The 18,154-nt window shown below is 40.2% G+C and overlaps 1 protein-coding gene across 9 annotated transcripts in view; it reads right to left on the bottom strand.

Moving 5' to 3' along the window:
• The window catches only part of elna (elastin a), a 105,297-nt gene that overhangs the window by 66,762 nt on the left and 20,381 nt on the right, over positions 1–18,154 (bottom strand). The gene's annotated exons all lie outside the window — the stretch shown is intronic.

The following is an 18,154-nucleotide window of genomic DNA, read 5'->3' as shown; positions in this document are numbered from 1 at the left end:
TCAGGAGCAAATTACCCTCCTCCAAGTTTCCAACTACATGTAAACTAACTCTCATTATTTTTTTACTACATGTCAACTAACTCATTAGATTATTAGTAGATTGTTAGGTTCGGGTAAGTAGAATAAGTTGATATGAACTTGCAAAGTTACTTATTGTCAGTAGAATGTCAGTTGGGGAGCATCAAAATAAAGTGTTAGTAGATATTAAACAGACAGTCTACTAATACTCTAATGACTGCTAGTTGACATGTAGTCGCAAAGTTAATTATATTTAGTACACTGTTTAAAGTGGACTATCGAAATGAAGTGATACCTAATTACCTAACTACCGAAGTGATATCTAATAGGAAGAATATCACATATGAATGATTATGAATTATGATGATCTGCCCCAACCCCCAAATAGCCTGGCCTATGAAGTGATTTAGTAACTGGGAGGGGCTGGATAGGAAAGAATGAAGAGAGTGAGAATAAAATGAAAAGACAGTTGAGATGGAGAGTGAGGTCTCAGAGGCTACAGTTGATCTTTTGGCTTAAGTAAATGAGGAGTAAGGCTTCACTGAAAATTATTGCTACATTGTCCTCCTTCAACACGGAAACCCTAAACAAATGAGGTCACAGAGTTTGCATTCTTATTTTATGGTAGAGGGAGGAATACAGGAATGGGAAGGATGTGCAGCAAAATGCTTTGCTTGTCTTTTGCCTTGTTGCCACTATAAATCTTAGAGTAGCCTTAATAGGCCCCTAAATCCTGGTATTCCAACTTCTGACACAAGAGAAAACATATGACATTTCTCACAGTGGCTGATGAAAAACGGAGGTCACACTCTTGCTCTCCTAGCAGTTAATTAGTTTCCTGAGGGTCATGGACAACAGATCATTAACTTGGGAAAAAGCCACATCGCTCTGCAGAGCATTGCCACAGTTGCAGAGAGATGGAGCTGTAACCATATTTTGGCTTGTTATAGACTGTTAAACTGCTTGTCTACGTTCGGCTCCAACCTTTTGCAATTTATTTGGATCAGTTAAAATGTCTAGCATAGGCTAAAGAAAGGTCCCTGCTAATTTCAGCCTCAGGCAGCACACCCGCAGTCCATTCACAGAGGGTTACAAAAATGTCCAGAAGTTACTGAATCCACTGGTTCTAATGTGATTTACTGTAGTTCTGCACTAAACTAACGCACAGGTGAATTATGGAATAGGACCTTTGATGTGACCCCCTTTCCCATCAATTCTAGCAGCCCTATATTTCCAGTAACTTCGGCTTGGTCCTATACAGCGGTTTCAGAGACTGACACATTTTATTTCATTTGCTTTAATCTTTCAGTGGTAGACCTACTTGAATATTTAGGGTCTTTATCTTGTTGCAGGACCGACTTTCTGTTTATGGACACCCTGAAGACATCTTGAAGATGGCAATGCTCCAAAACATTATACTGCCCCTACTGTGCCTCACAGTTAAGATGAGTGCAGAGTTTCATTCTATCAACTTAACGGTCCACAAAACATTCTTGCTCATTCACACAAATTTTAGGTTAGTAGAAATGTTATTTTTGGAGAGCTGTGGCTCTGTGCTGTCCTGCCTGATGGTGGTCTAATGAACACTAATACACTTTAGCCAATGCAAGAGAGGCCTTTGAATCCTTAGATGCTAGTCTGGTGTTTTGTGACTTGGCGTGATTCTTGTTTGGACATCCACTCCGAGACAGAGAAACAGTTGTGTTGAATTTCTGAGTTTCTTCAAATTGAATAGTATCTGATTGTTGGCCCTTTAAATGTTTTTTTACATTGAAAGGCATTTTTTTCTGGAAATCTACAGAGTGATGACTGGTTTCTGTGATTACGCCAACTCTATCATGCTGTCCATGAACTATTTCCCCAAGAAATAGGCAAGAAAACCTGGTCTCTGTGATTCTTTCCGACAACAAAGCACTTGAACACAACAAATTTGCAAAAATGTAAAAATGTGTGTATTGGTTGTTTGGATTCATTATCTAGACAAAATCCAAAGAATGCAGAAAACCATTAAAGGTTCAAAAATTTTCTTTCACAATTATATTTATTAAAAAGTCTTCACACTTTTCTTCTGTTAGTTGAGTTGGACACAAACTGACACTGCTGTGCAAGTATTTGAATGAGGTGAATCTGTTATCAATTATTTCCAACATATGCTCATTTGGAAAATGTGCTTTTACCTACATTTTAATATTTTGTTGACTGGTCTGTGGATTGTTCTAGGCCAGAATAAGCTGTAAAATGGGCCAGGCTTTATGCCAAAAGTTAGGCCATGCGACACTACTGTAAATCCTCCTAACAAATCTGAACTCACAGAGTTCCTCGAAAATGTGGAATGCTCTTGGACTAATTGTGCCTAATGTCCTTTTGTTAAATATTATCTCAAATCTTTAGCTGAACCTGCCATCCATTAGTTTCTTAGTGCATATAATCTTCACCAATATATCAGTCAGAGCAAGTCTCAGACTTGTGGATCAGACGCCCAGACAGGTGCGTCTGCCATTAGTTAATGATGCACTCCCCTGGTTTCCCGGTGTCAGACAGCAAACCTCCCTCAAGCACTATGAGTACTGCTTAGGCAAGGCAACTATTCCTGATGAATGTGAGGACCGTCCAAGTGCAGTTGGAATATATAACTGTCAGCTTATGTGGCTTACTCTCCATATTTCCAAAAAGCCCAGAGTCCATGGAGGTTATCGAAACACACTCACAAAAACTTAAAGAGGAGGACAGAAGCAGCAGCATATACTTTTGTGAATGGATGGTGGAGAAAAAAAACACACTGTTTTAAACGGGATACATTTGACAAAAACCTGTATGCTGTGAGTGAAAATGTTAGATGGGGGGGACAACCCACGTAGGAGAGGACGTTCTCACAACTTTGTGCAACGGGGGTATGGTCTCACAGAGGACATTTGTTACATTAACAGAATGTTCTCATATGGTTCCCTGTTAGCAACATATCTTGTTCTGGGCTGGATTTCCCGAAACCTTTTTAACACTACATCATTCTTAAGTTATACCTTAAGGTGTACCTTAAGGTTAATACATGTTTCCTGAAACGATCTTAGTTAAGTATGCCTTCTGTAAGTCATTCGTTCGTAAGGTGGGTCTGGATCACTCTTATATATACCTTATCACTATTGACAGTTAATTCCGATAGTGGCCACCACTGTTTCTTTACATCTCAGTCTATACGAATACAAATAATTGTCATTACACTGATGGTTGTTAGCTTTTTAATTATATTATACAAATGTATAACAGCTGGCAAACCATTATGGAGTCTATTTAAAGGGAATGATTGTGGAGGGGAGTTTTGTCAAACTATGGCAGTAATACAGCGAATAGTTGTGCTAAATCAAAGACGGCGCCGTCCACAGAGCCATTTCTATGTGCATTTCATCCGTGAAAACTTCAGTCCCCTGGCTACCATGTCAGATGCTGCAATTCAAAATAAATGTTGGCTGCAAATTCAGCAGCTTTTAGATCTTGTTGGTCCAACTGGCAGCTGTCCTTTTCTTTCTTTTTTTCTCTGATATAGTAGCTGTTGATTATGTTTCACGTGTTGCGCTTTTATTGAGTAGGTCATCCAATAACAGAAAGGGATTTACATCAATAATGTGATGCGGGCAATCAACTCTGGTTGTGGAGTAAATGAAGACTATGGCAAAATATATTATGATAATTTAAATGGCATAGGCATACTGCCAGTTAGCGTAGTGGGTTGATTCATGATACGTTTGGACATAAGAGGTTGCAGGTTCGCACAATCATTTCAAAATTATTTAACATATCCATGGTTAGATTTAGTTTGCAATTTGGATTATATTATAAGATCTCACGAGTCGTGAAAAATACAATTTCAACTATTTCTGAAGTGCTTCTATTATAAAGAACACCGCTTTCTCTCATAACGCAATTAAACAGCCTCTGCATAGAGTGAATAATCGATTTTGAGCCATTGATAAACCAATTCAGCACCACTGCCACAGACAGCACCTGCTAACGTCGCACTTAAGAAGGTATACCTTAAAGGGTAACTTCAGTGATTTAGCATTAAGCTTTGTATTTAAACTGGGTCATTTATGCAGTAGAAATGTGAAATTATATTTGAATTTGGTGCCTTCTAGACTGAGAAAAGACAGAAAATGCATTTTTGTCTCATGTGGATGAAAGACAACAACTCCCAGAATGCACTTGCTTCGCTGCCCTACGAGGCCACTCCGTACACCGTCATTTTGATCTTCATAGTAATACAATCATTTTGTTCAGTTAGAGAATAAACACTACAATTAAAAACTGAACGTGTCTTTTCAATAAAGTGTGAGCGAAAGTCACGTCACAGATGCAGCAGAATCAGATTTCATTCGAGCTGAGCAGAACTGAGGTAATGTTAAGCGCCAGTCTGGCACGTTTTCAGATTGCATATTGAAGCTAAACTATACCAGGAATTCATTGAAAAGTTGAAACACTCACTTTACTCTGCACCGTGCTCCGTTATTATGATTGTCCGTGCGGCCGTCTGTGTCTTACATTCTGTGCATGAGATTTCTCCCCTATGGGCGGGTTGATAGCATGCGGAACAGCGCCATCTAGTGGCTGTAGTTTTAGCCTCAGGCCAAAAAATCCTCCGATGACGCAAAATGACGATATTTACGTCATCGGAGGAATTTTTCCAGGAATAAAATGCATAATTCTCTCGTCTCAGGGGGATATGAGGGAGGAAAGTACCATTTGAATATACTACGGGGTTTCTACTGATACAAAACCTAATGCTAAATCACTGAAGTGACCCTTTAAGCAACCTCCTAAGGTATAGTTCGTGGAACATGCCTAGAAATGGTACCTACCGACCGACCGACCGACCGACCGACCGACCGACCGACCGACCGACCGACCGACCGACCGACCGACCGACCGACCGACCGACCGACAACCAGGGCAAACGCTCAGAATTGCAGTTGTTACACTAAACAAGACTTTGCAATGAGTGACAGTATAGACCAGGCTTTTATAGGGTGAGCTAACAAGGTAAATGAGACACAGGTGGATGTAATCAGGAATGATGTGTCCGGGCAGTGAGTATTGTGGGTAATGTAGTCTGTGGTGATATGGCAATAGTCTGAGGTGGAGTGCCCTCTGGTGGACTACAGGGGCACTCTCACTGGTGATCGTGACACTTATGCTTGTTTGCCAAAGGACCGTTAATTATGCACACACACACACACAAAAACTGCAAAAATGTTCACAGAAATAGCTATTATGCTAATCTAAAATAGTGAAGCGGGATACATTACAGCCTGCAACTAGATTTTCATCAGCCAGGGCAACAAAACTAGGCAAAATGAAAGGAACTGCAGAACTTTGAATGGATGTACTGTATGTGGATAATGAATGTGAATTAATTTCCATTGATTTCTGAGAATATTGACTAGTCATTTGTTAAATAGACATGTTATTAGATACTATTCACCAGTCTTGCAGACAGTGGAAAGATGTTGTTTCTTTTCATCATAAAAGATGGAAAATACTCTGTACTCTCTCCTGTGATGTCTGAATTATTTCCTTCAAGCAAGACTTAGGTACTGACAACTAGGAAGGGCAATATTTGGTGATTGTAATTGTCTGGTCCTTGTTTTGATTAATCCAGTATGAAATGATCAAGACGGCAGCATGCCTTTAGTTTTCAAAGCATTTGGCCATTCAACCTGTCTAGGGCTCAGGCATGAGGTTGTAGTGCTAGGTGCCAATTATGAGAATGACTGGTGTAAATACATTCCAAAGAACCATTCATCACTCATTATGTGTTTTTGAATACAAAAAAACATTTGGGCAGAGTCCAAATGAGAGGCGGATTGTTAAAAGCAGCAGATGGAGGGAGTCAGGAGCAGAGGCAAAGCTTAATCTACACCCACAAACCCTCTCCAACCCTCTACCCATTCTCACAGGAGCAGCTGGACAAGCCTGAATCTTTAATTTAAGAGAGCAGAGAATTCCGTGGCCCTCGTCCATGTAACTGACGGCAACTGCAGTGAACCGACTATAGCATCCTGGAATTCAAATGGCATGGAATTCCTGTGAGATTATTGGAAGGATCTCAGGCCCAGTCATTTCCACTGACCTGTAAGCTTGGGATACCTCATGAACACTACAACAAGTAAATGGCCAGTTACCAAAGTAAAGAAATAATAAAAAAAGGCTTACATAGTCCTTTCCTTTTCACATGACTAAAAACAAAAACAAAAAAACAGTGGTTCTGTTAGAGGTTCCAAGGATGACATCAACAACCACATGCTGGCTCATTTCACATTCATTGGTAATTGTCAGATAGTCAGATCTTCTTGTCCAGAACCACGAAGGCTTGGATTCTAGGTGCTTTCCTATACTGCTAAAACAAGTCAAACTATTGCTACCTCCCTCCAGCTGATTCCTCAACTCCACTTAATGTTCTGTAGATATGACATGCTTTGAGGAAGCTGTGATTGGATCTGGTTCATAGGCTAGTCAAGGTGAGCCCCTTGAAGGTCAGCTAAAGAGAGCTATTCTCAACCAGAGTTTGAATACACAATTGTAGAAGCAAGTTGTGATGTGTTGACACACAATCACTCATTTAGTGTCAGCCCAACATGACTCTAGGCATTGTTCCAAGATTGAGTGACATCAATTGAGATTCCGCAACTCTTCACTTCCAGTCTTTGGAATCCAATGTCAAGGGGACATTATAAGGACATCAACTCTACGAGCAACATACCAAACTACAGTATAATACACTTAGCCATGTGTTGTGACACCAGAAGTGTTTTATTTCAGACCTATATGTTGGTATTTCCCTATGAGCAATTGGTACAGCTATGGAGATTTCTTCACTTTATTTGACCCTTTAAACATCACATTTTTCGTGCAATTAATTCCGCTTAATCTACAGACACTATTCTAACTTTGTTTTGTGAATCATTTCCATGATAAGTGTCTACTTTATACAATAATACATTCTGAAAATCTCTGATTGACGTAAACTCTTCGAAAGGCCACAATTGAGTCTCTTAACCAAAAGCAACAACATCATTATTGTATATGCATACAGAACTACGACAGCTATTTCATTTAGTTTGCATACCCAGTTGTGATGCTTTCATTCTTGCATCTGTCTAACCACCTATAGCCAATGTCGCATTGTGTATTGACTTACATGCACATGTCATGACAAGGATGCAGGATTTCATTATCACAGGACTTTAGGACTACTAAAACTTCAACGGTTTTCTACAAGCATTGGTATTTCCTTCAGGAAATGCAAGTTATACTGTACTGTAGATATGCAATAGTGTTCGTCCCCTACTGAATCCAATATTATTTTGGATGATTGTAACTCCCAAAGGGAGCAGGTCAGGAAAGGATCCAATTTTTTATGTGTTCGTGAAAGGATCCATTGCAACAATACAATACCAGTCAATTCTGCTACTGAACGAGTTGTTTTTTACTGCCTTGTTTACTGTCATTAATTTCAAAGTGTACCTGCATGTCTCATAAACTTTGACTATATGGTGAATGTTATTTCATCATGTTCCTGGATCAACATCTTTGTTGATCCTGGGACAACATTCCAATCAACCAATCAGATTTGAGGGACAAGTTTATGTCAAGTTAAGGCTTACAAACCAGGGTTAGGTGCTTCTACATCAGTGGTATTCACCTATCATTTCCATCTGATTTTAGCGATATGTTATTGTTAGGGGTAGGTTTAGGGGTAGGGATAGGACTACATTTTCAAAGTCGAAAATGTCAATGCAAGAGCCAACTGTGGCAGTTTGATCAGTTTGCGATGCATGAAACATGTCCCAGATGGCTCACATATGCATGAGGTTTTTGCATGTTGAATACTTTTCTGACAAGTCAGTGCTGAGATATGATATGACCAATAAACAGAGCTCACATGAGCTCTCCACTCTTGCTCCTCACAGGAACCAGGGGTGTCAATGTACTTTCATGTAACCAGAAAGTTAGTTTCCTTAATAATAAGTTTATTTTTTAATGTGTTAGTAAATTGAAAACAATTAACTCCAATAAGCACTCCCGAGTGGCTGGCAAAGGATGGCTTTTAAAATATCCCAGCACAATAAGACACAATTGTGTTTAGCAGAAGAATAATTTTTTTCTACTAAACACAAAAGAAGATATCTTGACGAATGTCTGTAAATAAACATTTGATGGACCCCATTGACTTCCATGGTATTTTTTTTTCTCCATACTATGGAAGTCAATGGGGACCATCAACTGTTTATTTTGCATAATTTTCTAAATATCTTCTTTTGTGTTCAACAGAAGAAATACATTCATACAGGTTTGGAACAACATGAAAGTGAGTAAGTGGCAGAATTTTCATTTTTGGGTGAACTAACCCTTTGAAGGCACAGCTAATAAGTGTGACATTTATTATGTGAATGTAAATATTAGTTTTTTTATTATTATGTGAATATTTATTAAATGGTTTTATATTAGTTCACTTAAATTGAAAGTTGATGATAAAAATGATGGCTTTCAATTGTACTGTAATGTTGAATGGCTATAATTACTCAATTCATTCCCAGAAATTAAGGAACAAATCTTGATTTTTTAAAGAAATTTTGAAATTATTAAATATAATATTCATGTGTCATGGACAGGGTACAACATTTGCATGGTACTCATCCAAAATCATCCAAAAACATGGTAGATGCATGGTGAAACTTTTTTTTAAATATGTATTATACCTTTGGAATTACCATGGTACAAAAAGTTAGTAGTGTGCAGTAAACATTCTCATATGTACTGTACATGCTCAAACAGTTCATGTTTAAAGAAATGGGAAAAGCATTGTCAACAAATCTTTGAAACTGTATTTGGGGAATAACCTTGTCTCATGATGACATGCTGTTTCCCCCGCCTAATTTATTGCATCCACATTGGATTGAGAAATGAAGTCCAAATCTGACACAATAAGACCTGTTGCCTTCTTCCCTCCTTTTTCTTATTTATTTGCATTAACATTTCCTCCGTTATTTATTTCCAGCGTCACACTTTACATACATTTCTTCTTCCGTTAATGCTGCATGCATGTGTTTTATGACTATTCAAGAAGGGAACTAAAAAGAAAGGGCTTCTTGTTTTATGCTAAATCATACCCTAATAGTAGAACACTGTTATGATGATGACCACATTTTGGTGAAAAGCATTTGTTTTTTTTTTTGGAACTGTGCTCTTCAAAAGCGTTTGCGCAAGACTGATGAAACAAAAAAAGTGATCTTCAGTATCTTGAAACTGTTCGACTGTGACACGGCTCAGTGTAAACATATAAGCAAATCATCAGGAGTGAGAATGAACTCTAAGGATTTGTTTGCAAATTTTGCTTTGGGAGCATATTGTCTGCACCTGGGGACGAGCACAGGATGTGATGCGTGGCTCCTGCGGGAGTTGGAGGATGTCCGTGTGGACTCTGCGACATGAGGATCAGCCATTATTCACAATCAGAGGCCAGAAGCGAGCAGTTTGAGGACAGGTCTGAGCCAGCTAATGAAAAGCACATGTGCTTCACAAGACTCGCTGGCTCTTCCCAGCTCATCTGCCTGGCCCACACCCTTCATTCTCTCTGCATTTACCCCTCTCTCCCTTTCAAGTCTGAAACAAACTGGCTCCTCTCACTGAGACAATAGAAAAGCATGTGGAAAGCAAAACCTGACATATCTTCTCAGGGTTGTGCTGCTCTGGTTACTGCACAGATCAAAACAATATTTGGGTTTGAGATCAGGTGACTAAATAAAATGCAGCTGCCTGTTTAGCCATTGCAGAATTAATCCAATAAAATTCAATGCAAAAAGTCTTGCGAGCCAAATCTTTCCAATCTAAGCATGATGTTTATAGGATCAAACTCACACACACACGCAACAAAGAAAATTGTCCATAGTTTCACATCATGCAAGCTAACTGTTTGTGACAAGAAGTTGTTATTCACCCAAAATGAGCCATTTTGTACAGCATTGGCAGCGGGAAGCAACGCACAATTCTGCTTCGCTTCAGGCAATGGGACTAGCTGATGGTTTCCAAAAGTTACCCTCCCCAATTTTAACAGTTCATCACAACAATGATGACAGGCTTCACAATTAGCTCTGTTTTACAAGGCCTTGCATGAGCCAAGCTTGTGACTCATATCGCTCGTCTCAGCCATCACATTGCTTTAATTAAACACCAGGTAACTTTTCACAGTCTAGGTATTCACAGGAGCCATGCATATATGTTTTTCAACACTGTCTTCGAAGGTTTATAAGTAATTCCAAGATTTACTATGGATATTTGATGTTGTACTTTTAAGCATTTAAATCATACTTTACTGATGACCTTTTGATTATAATTGCTACGCCATTATAAAATCGTAATGACTTCTTATGGTAGAGCAGATGGCTAGGGGACGCAAACAATCTTTCATATAGTGTATAATCTATGCTTTGACATGAATACACACAGTATAGTTTCTGCTATCAACTGAAATAAATTGGTCATTATAGAAGAGCTATAATTCAAAGAGCAAATATACAATTGTAAACCATAAAGAACCCATTTACAGCTTTTTAGTTGCCAGATGCTTTAGCCAAAGTGGCTCAAGGTAAACATTTTATCAGTAGGCCTAAATGCTAGAATAGTTTTCATTGTAAATAAATGTTCAGTAAAAACAAAGTGTTTTGAGGAAAATTTGATTGTCCACCCCAGAATAAAGTAAATATTATAGGATCTTTAAAAATTGTGTGAATCACACAGTGTTTAGCCACAGGGCCCAGAAACCCCAGCAACACCCCTGCATCCACCAATTCTCTGAACCACTTGTCCTATGTAGGGTCGCGGGTTTAATGAACTTGTCTTTTTAAATATACATTTTGTCAGCTCTCTCTGTGGTGATCACATATTTAGAGGGCCAGGGATGTATGGGACATTTGAAAAACATGCATGTAATGTTCTGGCAACCCATAACTTTTGACTGGTTTGCTGGTGAAGCTAATAATTGAGCATTGTTTAAATGCCACAGCTATCTGAGTATTGTTGAGGACCATGCCCCACATCCCTTTATGACCACAGTGTACCTTCTAATGGCTACTTCCAGCAGGATAACGCACCATGTCACAAAGCTCAAATCATCTCAAACTGGTTTCTTGAACATGACAATGAGTTTACTATACTCAAATGGCCTCCACAGTCACAGATAAGTGCAGTATTCCCCCTGGGCTTTTCTGCGTAAAAGAGCAGATTTTCTTGAAAGAGGCAGCATGTCTTTTTAAAGATGCCTTGCCATAATCATGTTTCTGGATGCCGTAGTTTCCTGACCTCGTCTGGCGGCCACGGTCTCTGTCTCACATATCTGGGCCGTGAGCATGCTGAGACGGCGTTTGTGGATGGTTCATATCCTCATTGCGAAACTATGACCAAGGGTGGATTCCCCTCTGCTGTTACCCATCCCGGTTTCTGTGCACAGCATAGGGCCACCGAGGGTTACTGTGGGATCTTTGCCCCCATGGACCTCCCACTCCTCCTCACAGCATGTCATGTCATTCGGGGCTCCAGATGTCGATAGATACATTGGATAGTGGGCTATTATCCCCTGGGCATGACGACCCTGCTAAGCCACGTCCTGCCCCAATGCCTTTCTTCCCAAAGGTGCATGAGGAGGCCAGAAGTCATGGAAGGCATCTTTTACTGGCCAAAGCCACTTCACTCTTCAAAATGCCGCCACCTGGAGCCATCTGCGGCCTGTAAGCTGAAATCAGCCCTGGCTGCTAAGACTTACAGTGCCGCTGGACAGGCCACCTACGCCCTGCATGCAATGGCCATCCTGGTCAAAGCACACAAAAAACTGGGGTTGATGCAAGGAACTGCACACAGCATGTGCCCTCGTCCAGATGATGTCCAGGAACTCTGAATGAACCTTGCAGAGATGCAGGACACTGACAAAGTGCACCCTCATCTTACAAGCTAACCCTCTTTGGCAACACCGTTGAGAACTGTGCCTCAGCAGTTCTCGGCACTCTAAAAGCAGACAGAGGCCATCAAACACATCCAGCACTGGCGTAATACCACTGCGAACCAACCCCCAAAGTAGCCCTGAGATGGGCGACCCAGAGATGTAGGGGGCTGCTCTAAACTAGGAGGGGGTGGTTGTGCACCACTCCTTGCCCCAAAGGAGGACCATGTATAGAATTTTTTTCAAGTGCTTTTCTGTCAAGGTTTTACATTTCTCACTTCATCATACCCCAAAAAAGGTGGGTTCCAGGCGATTTTGGGTCTGCAAGTCTTTAACCGGGCCCTGCACAAGCTCCTATTCAAAATGCTTATGCAGAAGTGCATTCTCACATGCGTTTGCCCCAAAAGATTGGTTTGCATTGATCGACCTGAAGGACACATACTTCCATGTGACACATACTCAATTTCACCCCAACACAGACAGTTTCTTCGGTTTGCTTCTGCCTTTACCAAAGTTGGCTGCCCTTGCCCTGTTAAGGGAAGTGGGCATTCACATTCACATTCTTAACTCTCAATCTCAGGCTCATTCTGGCTCACTCACGAGTTTTGTTGTGTGAACACAGTGACCTGGTGCTCAAGCACCTCAGCCATCTGGGGTTTCGGGTCAACTGGGAGAAGAGCAAGGTCTCCCCATGTGCAGAGCATCTCTTTTCTCGGTATGGAGTTGGACTCGGTCAATATGTCAGCGCGTCTCATGAACAAGCGTGCACAGTCAGTGCTGAACTGACTGAATACATTCATGGGGAAGACAGCGGTTCCACTGAAACTATTTCAAGCTCCTGGGTCATATGGCATCCGCAGCCACGGTAATACAGCTCAGATTGATGCAAATGAGACTGGGTCAGCACTGGCTGCACAGCCGAGTCCTGAGATGGGCTTGCTTTGAAGTGGAGTCTGTTCTCTGAGTGGTGCTCTTCCCACTGGGAAGACCCTCGGAGATGCCTGGTCAGTTCTGTGCTTTCCTTTCTGCAAAAGAGGCTGGAGTTAAAGCTGTCCCTTTCCACCTTGAAAGTGTATGTTGCCGCCATCGTGTCACATCACGTTGCAGTGGATGGTAAGTCACTGGGAAAGAATGGCCTGATCATCAGGCTCCTGAGAGGTGCTAGGAGGCTAAATCCTCCCAAGCCGCACCCAATCCCCTCCTGGGATCTCTCTGTAGTCCTTTCGGAGCTGCAGAGAGCAAAATGTTGAGCTGCTGGAGTCAGTCGAACTTAAGATCCTGTCTCTAAAGACAGTGCTTCCTGACTGTGTTCACTTCCATCAAGAGGGTGGAGGACCTGTAGGCATTCTTGGTCAGTGAAACGTACCTAGAATTTGAGCTGTGTACGTGCCCAAGGTAGTGAACTTGCAAGCGCTGCCCCCGAAGGAGAAAGACAACAGCCCATGCGTTGTTCACATTCTTCGCATTTACGTGGACCACACATAGAGCTTCAGAAGCTCTGAGCAGCTCTTTGTCTGTCTTGGAGGTCAGCAGAAGGGAAATGCTGTCTACACAGAAGTTTGGCCCACTGGATAGTGGATGCCATCGCCTTGGCGTAGCAATCCCAAGGTGTGCCATGCCCCATCGGAGTGAGGGCACACTCAACTAGTAGTGTTGCATCCTCCTGGGATCTAGCGCACAGCGCCTCTCTAGCAGACATCTGCTGGGCTGCGGGCTAGGCAACACCTAATACCTTCACAAGATTCTTTAATCTCCAGGTGGAACCGTTTTCTTCCCATGTGTTGGGTACAAAAAAGGTAAAGTGCAGGAAGACTGGCTCGGTGTCCTCTGTGCTCTTCATGAGAGTTCCCCAGCTACCCAACCCTGGATCAGATTGTCCAGGCATATTTAGGCAGATGGATGCCCAGTACTTGAGATGAACACACGGTCGGTCAGCCCCTGTACTGGGCTAGATGCCACATATGTAGTGATTTCCTTCTGGTAATCTGATAAATCTACTTCTTTCCCTTCTGAAATTTTTCTCTGTCTTTCCCCTTGGCAGATCCCTTTCCAAATAGAACCTAATGCAGAGATTGCTACCCCCGCGTTAACAACTAGTCATGGCTGTAAAAAAAAAAAAAAAAACATGGAAAGAGAGCCGAAGTTATCTTTTCTGTAAAGAACATAGAGCAGTACCTAGTAGAACAGTAGCTAACGACCGTCTCTCTGGTAAGCTCTGTCCATTCCATCCTGAAAGGCATGAATGACTATTTGGCTGACATGGGGCATTGCTAAGGTTACTATTGGGTGAAATTGGCCAAAACTGTACTCTGAACCCTTTCACAAATCACAATAGTGATGTTCAATATTCACAGAAGGATTAACTGACTAAAACTGTACTGTGAAAGTTTTCACAAATAAAAATGTTGATATTAAGAACTCAATGACGGGTTAACTGATCAAAACTGTACTGTGATATTTTTCACAAATCAGAATAGGGAAGTTAAGGACTCAATATTTCACAAATCACAAATTGTCAATTGTCTATTTGAGCCTACTAGATTACCCTAGACCGGTGGATCCCAACACTGCATATTTTGCATGTCTCCTTAATCAAACACACCTGATCCAGGTCATCCGCTCATTATTAGAGACTCCAAGACCTGAAAAGTGTGTGTCAGAGAAAGGAGACATGCAAAATCTGCAGTGTTGAGGTGCCTCCAGGACCAGGATTTGGAACCTCTGCCCTAGACCAGGGGTTCTCAACCCTGGTCCTCGAGGCCCACTGTCCTACAGAGTTTAGCTCCAACCTTGATTAAACTCACCTGCCTGTAGCTTTCTAGTAATCCTGAAGAGCTTAATTAGCTGTTTCAGGTGTGTTTGATTAGGGTTGGAGCTAAACTCTGCAGGACAGTGGGCCTCGAGGACCAGGGTTGACAACCCCTGCCCTAGACTACCTGACTAGATGACCATTTTTTAAACTTATAAGATGATTTATCTAATGGCTTAAACCGTTAATTATTGGTACAGCCTGTTTGTCATTACACAAGAAAAAGAGGACAGAGCAGTGATAAAAACTGAAATGCGATAAAATGCGATTGTGAAAGGACTGAATCAAGCTCAATCTAAAACAAGTGATTATACGCATTATAAAATTAAGTCACTTTGAAAAAGATTTTGAACCAGAGACCACCTAAATTCACAAATCATGAAGAATGACATGCAACATTATTTGCGTGTCTACAACAGCGCACAGCGAAAACTGATTAGGTTGAGGGCAATTTGGGGGACACAAAAGACCTCTTTATTTTTAGTACAATTCACCAAACCCACGCTACAAAGCCATTTTTTTCTACACTATTTGGTAGTGTGGTGAGAAGCAGTGCAGGGCCGAAAGCTGTCAGAGAGGACCAAGGCAAAAAAAAAGTTGTTTGCCTTTGTACTGTAAAGACCTTATGTAGCCCCACCCCTTTTCGGCGCTGCACTCATTGTTTTCTGTCTTCCAGTTTATATTTCTACAGCATGAAGGTAATATCTTACAGATTTATTTAATAAATGAACAGACAAGGGCCAGGGAATGTGTACAACTGGGTGGGTTCCGAATGTCCCCTGCATCTCCTCAGATCTGTGAAGTATTTTTACCTCAAAGATGAATAGCGAAAGATTAGGCAAATATCTCCTACTTCACTCCAACAATCACAGCCAAAGACAACTTCCACTGCAAAATCTGATATCGGGGAGTTTATAAGCTCTTTCAGAGTGAAAAGGTCTTTCTCAGAGGAGCCAGTGAGCTGCTCCAAAGTTTATTGAGCCTGGTTACATTTATTTAATTCCTTATCTCTCCAAACATGTCGCTGGAATCAGTGCTGCTTTAGGAAATTCAATTATACCCGAATGGTGCTAATGCACCAATATTGCTTGGCTTGACAGCGAAAGCAACAATATTTACATTACAGTATCAGAATGGGTCCAGTTGCACTTGGTAGGCGCCAAGATTTCCACATATTGTAATGCCTGTGTTCCAATAACACAATCAGCGCTGATGCCCCATTGTTTGAGTAGCACTGATGTAAGCTTGCCATCATTAAGTCAGCTCATGGACAAAGGTGCTGGGCTAAAACAATCAGGTCACCCACTCATTTCACAAAAAAGGATATTCTGACCATAGGTAAAAGCCAGTGGATATAAAAGTGTACTGGAGAAACATGGCATTATTCTTATTTCAAAACATAGACGTATACTCAGATTGAGCCACTCAAAAAAAAGTGCTTTTTTGTTTAATTACTTTGGGTGAAGATTTTCCAGTTTCTCTAAGATGTTTGGATCAATCAGTATCATTTTGGAAATACTAATATCAGGTCTGTTATGTTTTATTGTCACTTCCAAGTATAAATGCCAAAATTGAATAAGGTACCAACCAGGGCTCTGAACCGGTTCAAGGAACGAAAACGAAAACCGGAAACAAACAGAATTTTAAGAGGAACAAAAACGAAAACGAAATCAAAATCAATTTGAATCGTTCTGAACAGAAACGTTAATTTGAAATGACCATTAACCGGTTAATAACGTTATTTTATCGTTCTCTTTAATATTTTTATTTGGCATTGACCAATCATGAATAGAGTAGCTACAGCATGTGACGTTGACGGATCAAGCGTGAGTGAAATGCCCGCGCACCATCATCTATGAATCTACCGTCAGTGCAGACTCAGAGCGCGCATTTACATGCCTCAAGTACATTTCTTTCCCCGCTGAGGTCTACAATGAAAGCGCAGGTATTGGAGGACATTCTTTTCGAACGTTTAAATAAGCAGTACGGACTTTAAGCTCAAATAGTCGGATTTAGACTAGTTTGTGGATTTCGTTTAAGCCTATCCAAGTAGGTTACTAGCATCTATCAAACATTTTTCCTATAGTCTTTCAGATTGCCAATACAGGTCAATGTTTTCTATATAGACGGCTGATGCTTCGTATTAAATGGTATATTGCATTAAATGATCAAGCTTTATTAGCTGACTGAATTTGATTATGTGATGCAAGGACGTGTTGCGCAGTGTTTGCTTTGAAATTACCAGTTGACGGTGCATGAATGGTTATCCAGTTTATTTATTCTTTATTTATACATTTTTTAAAACAAGTCGTGTTGAAAAAAAGTTATGTAACGTTACAAAGAATGTTATCACTCTTCTGAAAAGAATTAGGCATAAGAGGCCACTTTCGATTGTCTAACGCTCCAAAACAGGTCCGCTGTTTATGTTTATGCATGTATTTCTGTTGTGGTTTTAAAAATGTTATGAAATAAATATTCAAGTTTAATTACCATGCGTTATATTATTATTGAGTGAAAATAAGTCTATTATACATATTTGTTTAAAGTATAGGCTAAATTAAAATAACGTTATTAACCGGTATTTTTTCAAATCAAACCGTTTTCGGAACAGTAATTTTTAATGAGGAACACAAAAACGGAAACGCTATAATATCGATTCTGCTCGGAGTGAACCGATTGATATTTTTTTCCGTTTTTAAGCCCTGGTACCAACATTTATTTTACAATAAGGTGTACACTCTCAAAAAAAAACAAAAAAACATATCTATCTATATATATATATATATATATATATATATATATATATATATATATATATATATATATATATATATATATATATATATATATATATATATATATATATATATACCTTTTAAGGTACAAGTGGCCGTCACTGGGGTGGGACCCTTAAGGGTAAATTTCTGTACCTCTAAGTCAGGGGTAGACAAGTTCGGTCCTAGAGAGCTGATGTCCTGCAGCCCTACTAAGCCACCACAGTATAAAACACAGCATGCATTGCAGCATTAAGTATGTCACCATTGTTGAGATTCATATGCTGATTCTTGATATTATTTATCAATATTTTTAGTCAATTATGAATTTAGTCAAACAATTTTCTTCCTGATAATTTTTGTTTTGGCTTTTTTGATTTGAACAGATTATGTGTTTTGTTAACACAGCAACAAAAAAACACAAACTTACATAAAAAGCCAAGAGTCAAACTGCCCAACTAAATCAAACACTGATAAATAAAATAAAATCCAATAAAACATCAACACCTAAACCTCTGTCAATTCTCAATAAGATGTTCTATATATGTCTTTCATGGTTGGAGCCAAACT

This window comes from Gobio gobio (assembly GCF_949357685.1).
Source record: "Gobio gobio genome assembly, chromosome: 8".
Lineage (NCBI taxonomy): Eukaryota > Metazoa > Chordata > Actinopteri > Cypriniformes > Gobionidae > Gobio > Gobio gobio.
This window is presented reverse-complemented; position numbering and strand designations above follow the sequence as displayed.